This window comes from Gossypium hirsutum, chromosome D03, assembly GCF_007990345.1.
Source record: "Gossypium hirsutum isolate 1008001.06 chromosome D03, Gossypium_hirsutum_v2.1, whole genome shotgun sequence".
NCBI classification, from domain to species: Eukaryota; Viridiplantae; Streptophyta; class Magnoliopsida; order Malvales; family Malvaceae; genus Gossypium; species Gossypium hirsutum.
The window spans coordinates 31,432,202-31,439,270 of NC_053439.1; positions in this window are offsets into that span (position 1 = coordinate 31,432,202).

Consider the following 7,069-nt stretch of genomic DNA (forward strand, 5'->3'; position numbering starts at 1 on the left):
AAATAAAGCCAAAATGTTTTATCATCTTTTACATTTCTTCACCGAATTGAAAAGATGAAAAATCCATAGAAGGTTTTGAAGCTTCGGCCATTCTTTGATGGTGCATGTAAGTTCAATTTATCCCCGTTTTCAGTAATTTTTATGTTTTTGAGATCGTTGCAATTAGTTCCAGCTATCTCGTACCTTCGATTTTGAAACTGTTAAAGATTTTGAATATTGCCATTGATGAATCTTGTGATTTTTATGTTGGATGGTGAATTTGGAATTTTGATTTATATTTAAAAGTATTTTGTTAAGTGATTTTGATGAATTTTTTAATTAAGGACTAATTTGATAAATTAATAAAAGTACGAGGATTTTGTAACAGCCCGATTTTGGGCCTAGTCGGAACAGTGGTTTCGGGGCCACTAATTTGACGAGGAAAAGAATTTAATATTCTTATATTAGTATGATCTACAGATGTACGAAAAAATTTCGTGAAAATTTGTTCGAAATTTTTGACGTTTGGGCACTCAATTTAGTCGAAAGGACTAAATTGTAAAAAAGTGCAAAACTTGAGTTCTAGAAGCTAGAGGTGTCTAATTGCTATGAAATTTTAAATTGGAGGTCCTTAGAAGGTAATTAGACCATTGGTTAATATGTTGGACAAAAATGGACATGAAATATGTGAAATAGAATATTTTTAAGTTAAGGGCATTTTAGTAATTTGGTGATTAAATGAATTAAAAAGCCAAATTAAAAGCCAATTTTTGCTCATATTCAACCCCTTGGCCAAGTTTCATATGAGGAAGACATAGCTAGGGTTTTTCAAGCTTCCAAGCTAAATTGTAAGTCCGTTTTAGCCCCATTTGTAATGTTTTTTTTACATTTTTGATATCCTCGTAGCTCAGTTTAGCTATTTCTACCATTATTTTGAGCTAAGGTTTGTGTTTAAAAATTTACCCATGGATTACTTGCATTTGTTTTTATGTTTTATGGTAGAATATGAAAGTTTAAAATGTAATAAACAACTTTTACTAAGTGATTTTTAGTGAAATTGAGTAAAAGGACTTATTTGGAAAAGTTGTAAAATATGTGTAAAAAAAGGAAAAAATGTGATTTAGTGAGAATTTTGGGCTGCTATAAGAGGGAATATGAATCGGCTAGGCTTGAGTAATGAGAAAAATGAGTAATTTTCATATTACGAGCCTAGGGGCAAAATTGTAAATATGTGAAAAGTTAAGGGTAAAAATGTAATTTTTCCATAAGGGTTTTTTGGGGCTGAATTGAAAATGTGTGTATTAAATGAGTTAAATGTGATTATAGATCAAGAAAGATGAGGATTTGACCTTGACTGGCAAAAAGGCAAGGTTGTGGACTAAGACGTAAACATTTGATATTTTGGACCGAGGTAAGTTTGTATGTAAATAATGCATCATTTTTACTTAGGCTTTCATATTTTGATATATTTTGTGAAATTTGGCTGAATATTTGATGTAATTGAAAAAATATCGACAAGTGAGAAATTTCCCAGTTGAACCTTAAAAATAGAATAGGATACAAGTGACGTGTCACTTGCAACCTATGTGAAAACTATGTGAAATTGTGACTAAGTGAATCCGGATGCTGGTCTTACAAGTTCTACCAGTGACTGGGTAATCCAGCATGTGTTGCGGATACTTGACAGCTTGTGTGAGCAGCACTGAGTAATTACGAAATGACCGACAGCTTGTGTGAGCAGACCTGCGAATGTGAATAGCTCGAGAACAAGCCTATGTGTGATAAGTGATGTGAAGTAGCTTTGGCTTCAAGTGTGGCACTATGTGCAATATTCCGATGTACCCGTTAATATTCAGATGTGTTCAACGGGAAATGACTAATTGTAAATGATTGTGATTATGTGATGAATGAGTGCAGGTGCATGTGTATATATATGTATGAGGAATGTGCTCGATATGTGATCGAATTTTGGTAAGGTTAAATTGGAGTAAGTATGAATAAGCTATCGGAATGGCTAGCTATGGACATGCTTGGTGTTATGTGTGTGTAAATGAAAATATGAAAGAGTAAAATTAGTAATAAAACAGTTTTGGACAGCAGCCGTTGTATAACTTTGAAAAATCACCAAAAATTGTGAAAATCGAATTAGAGGTTGAATAAGATATAAAATTAAATCTTATTGGACCTTGTTTTACATAAAAGAAACGGTGTAAGCAAGAGAATTTCATATTATGAGATATTTGAATTTTTATGAGACAGGGTCAGAGTGATTTCAGAATCCCCTGTTTTGACTTTGGAAACTCATTAAAAATTGTATAAAAATAATTGTGTTATAATTTATATGTTTAAAATTCTTAATGAGTCTATTTTAAATAGAAACAAATGAGACATTATCCAAATCCCGTACGAGGAGATAATTAATTTTTAGTGAAGAAGGGTCGAAACTATCAGACAACAGAATAGGGATGATTTTAAAGAATAAAATGCATTTATTGGATAAACTATAAATTCTGAAAATTTTATGCTAAGAAGATATGTGAGTCTAGTTTCAGAAAAATTTAACGGATCTTAATTCGGAGTTCCGTAGCTTAAGATATAATAATTTATTGACTATGACTCGTGTAGACAACTTGATATGAACATGAGTGAATAGTGAAACTATGTGCAAATATAATTGTATTACCTTGAGAACACATTATGAGGATTAATAAAATCATGTTAATAAATTGTTTATTATTTACATACCAACTTACTAAGCTATATGCTTACTCCGTTTTCTTTCCTTTGTCTTATAGTGTCACCAAGCTAGCTCGGCGTACGGAGATCCATCCACACTATCAACACTTTTTTGGTATTTTGAAAGCAATATAATGAATTATGGCATGTATAGAGGACTTGATTATTTTTTTATGTGTCATAACTGATTTGGCCTTAAATGTTGGCCTATGTTATTTGATAGTTCATTTTGTATAAGGCCATTGATGTTGGCTATTATTGGTTAAGTTGTACGTTTATGATAATGTCATGTTGTGTGTTGATAAATTTGGTATAAGTGTGTAATTGTTTGGATGGAAAAAGGCTTGGTAAATACCCTAACGTTTATCCACATGGCTGGCCACATGGCCATGTGCTCAAGGCGTGTGCCCCTGTTTTTTAAGAAAATTTTCAAAGTTTTCAAAAGTTCTCGTTTGGTCCTGAACCACTTTCAAAGTATGGATTCGGTCTTGTAAGCCCTTATTAGGGACTTTATGATGAAATCTCATGACTCGGTTTTGTATGATTGGTTATGTTTAAGTCTGGTAATGCCTCGTACCCTGTTCTAGCGTCTGACACGAGTAAGGGGTGTTACTGATTTAATGTGAAATTGTTGCATAAATTAGATTTTTTTTGAATACTATGAACATTCAGCTAGCTTGGGTTTGTATTAAAAATGATTAATTTGCAAGTTTTGGGCTCAGCGACTAAATTGAATAAAAGTAAAAACTTAGGGGCAATTTTGTAAAAATTTCAAAAATGACCAAATTGCATGAAGTACATTATTTTACTACCTAAATTGATAAATTGAACGAAATTATTCATTTAGATCAAGACAAGGTGGAAAATTAAGAAAATAGAAAATTACCAAAATGCCCCTGAACTTTGATATTTTTGCAAATTAGCTGGGTAAGTTCGTATAAACTATACTATGTATATTGTTGATTAAATTGAATGTTCTTATTCAATTGATAAAATTGACTTGTTGTTTTAATCATAGTGGGTTATTCATTTGAAAAGTTAATTGAGTTATACGCATTTGAGTCTATCCTCAGGTTTGGGAATAAAGTTTGTGGATTCACGGGTAAATAGACATATAGTCTGAATGAAGAAATCATATTCTAGAAGACATGATACAAAAATATATCTATTAGATCAACTATAATCGGGGAATGTTATTAGAGTTAAAGTCGTCTTAATAGTTGAAGCTATCATGCTTGTGTTAAATGATATTGCTTGACGCTTTTTAGGAAAAAGGGGAACATTTATCAGTTGAAAGTTACAGACACAAATATGTCAGAAGCATCAGTCCGAGCTGATAATCTGGGTTTCTCGGTTATGTTTTGACTGACGATCACTGGGAATTTCTCAGTAGTTATGCTGCTAATGATAAATTTGTGACAGGAGAACATCATGCTATTCAATTAAATTCGGTATAATATCAAATTCTAATGTAACTTCTTATATGAGTTTTGAATCGAAATGAGTTATGATGGACTTATCTATGGGTTACCATTAAGAAGAAGACAGAAAGACTCGACTTGACGACTTTTATCAGTTGAGAAATTTCGAGGATGAAATTTTCGTAAGGGGGAAGAGTTATAACAACCCGTTTTTCAGTGGTGTCAGAAATTGTGGTTTCGAAGCCATCAAATTCGACGAGTAAATTTGTAAATATTATATTTAGAATTTACGAGTTAATTGTGACTTTGAAAACGTTTTTGATATAGTGGTTTTTATTTTATAAGCGATTTATTAAGTTTAAGTGTTAATTGAGGTATCAGGACCTCATTTTTATAAATGGGGCCGTAAATTTTGTTATAAATATTTATGAAGTATCATTAAGGTGGTATTACATTTTCGTTGAAAAAATTTAACGTTTCGATAGTAAATTAATTAAAAAGGACTAAATTGTAAAATATGTAAAATTTAATCACTATTTGATGTGAGTGATTAAATGATTAATTGAATAAAGGAAAAGGGGATTAAATGGTAATTAGACCGTTTAAGAATATATTGGATGGTTTTGGGCAACTAAAAGCATGAAATTCTGGATGTTTATAAACGAGACAAAATAGTAATTTGATAATTAAATTAAATTAAATAAAGCTAAAATGTTTTATCATCTTTTACATTGCTTCTTCACTGAATTGAAAAGATGAAGAACTGCATGGAAGGTCTTGAAGCTTTGGCCATTCTTTTGAGGGTGCATGTAAGTTCAATTTAGCCCCGTGTTTAATAATTTTTATGTTTTTTAGATCGTTGCAATTAGGTCCAGCTAGCCCGTACCTTCGATTTTGAAACTGTTAAATATTTTGAAATTTTCCATTGATGAATCTTGTGATTTTTTATTTTAGATGGTGAATTTGGAATGTTGATTTATATTTAAAAGTATTTTGTTAAGTGATTTTGATGAATTTTTCGATTACGGACTAATTTGTTAATTTAATAACAGTACGAGGATTTAATGTGTAATTGTTGCATAAATGGGATGTTTTGAATACTATGAACATTCGGCTAGCTTGGGTTTGTATTAAAAATGGTTAATTTGCATGTTTTGGGGTTAGAGACTAAATTGAATAAAAGTAAAACTTTAGGGACAATTTTGTAAAAATGTCAACAATGACCAAATTGCATGAAGTACAGTGTTTTACTACCTAAATTGATAAATTTAATGAAATTATTAATTGAGATCAAGATCGGGTGGAAAATCAAGAAAAATGGAAAATTATCAAAATGCCCCTAAACTTTGATATTTTTGCAATTTAGTCAGGTAAGTTCGTATGAATTGTACTATGCATATTTTTGATTAAATTGAATGTTATTATTCGATTGATAAAATCGACTCAGTTGTTTTAATCATAGTGGGTTATTCATTTGAAAAGTTAATTGAGTTATACGCATTTGAGTCTATCCTCAGGTTCGGGAATAAAGTTTGTGGATTCACGGGTAAATAGACATATAGTCTGAATGAAGAAATCATATTCTAGAAGACATGATACAAAAATATATCTATTAGATCAACTATAATCGGGGAATGTTATTAGAGTTAAAGTCGTCTTAATAGTTGAAGCTATCGTGCTTGTGTTAAATGATATTGCTTGATGCTTTTCAGGAAAAAAAGGGAACATATATCAGTTGAAAGCTACAGATACAAATATGTCAGAAGCATTAGTCAGAGTTGATAATTCGGGTTTCTCAGTTATGTTTTGATTGACAATCATTGGGAATTTCTCAGTAGTTATGCTGCTAATGATAAATTTGTGATAGGAGAACATCATGGCTATTCAAATAAATTCAGTATAACATCAAATTCTGATGTGACTTCGAATATGAGTTCTGAATCGAAATGAGTTATGATGGACTTATCTGTGGGTTACCATTAAGAAGAAGACAGAAAGACTCAACTTGACGACTTTTATCAAGTGAGAAATTTCGAGAACAAAATTTTCGTAAGGGGGGAAGACTTGTAACAACCCGTTTTTTAGTGGTGTTAGAGACTGTGCTTTCGAAGCCACCAAATTCGACGAGTAAGTTTGTAAATATTATATTTAATATTTATGAGTTAGTTGTGACCTTGAAAAGGTATTTGATATAGCGATTTTTATTTTATAAGCGATTTATTAAGTGCAAGTGGGTTTAGAAATTCAGGTATCGAGACCTCATTTTTATAAATGGAGCCATAAGTGTTTTATAAATATTTACGAAGTGTCATTAAGGTTGTATTAAAGTTTTGTTGAAAAATTTTAACGTTTCGAATGTAAATTAATTAAAAAGGACTAAATTGTAAAAGATGTAAAATTTAATCATTATTTGATGTGAGTGACTAAATGATTAATTGAATAAAGGAAAAGGGGCTTAAATGGTAATTAGACCATTTAGGAATATAGTGGACGGTTTTGGGCAACTAAAAGCATGAAATTTTGGATGTTTATAAAAGGGACAAAATAGTAATTTGATAATTAAATTAAGCCAAAATGTTTTATCATCTTTTACATTGCTTCTTCATCGAATTGAAAAGATGAAAAACTCCTTGGAAGGTTTTGAAGCTTTGTCCATTCTTTTGATGGTGCATGTAAGTTCAATTTAGCTCCATTTTTAGTATTTTTTATGTTTTTGATATTGTTGCAATTAGGTCCAGCTAGCACGTACCTTCGACTTTGAAATAGTTAAAGATTTTGATTATGTCCATTGATGAATCTTGTGATTTTTTATGTCCGATGGTGAATTTGGAATGTCAATTTATATTTAACAGTATTTTGTTAAGTGATTTTGATAATTTTTTTATTACGGACTAATTTGTTAAATTAATAAAAATACGAGAATTTAATGTGAA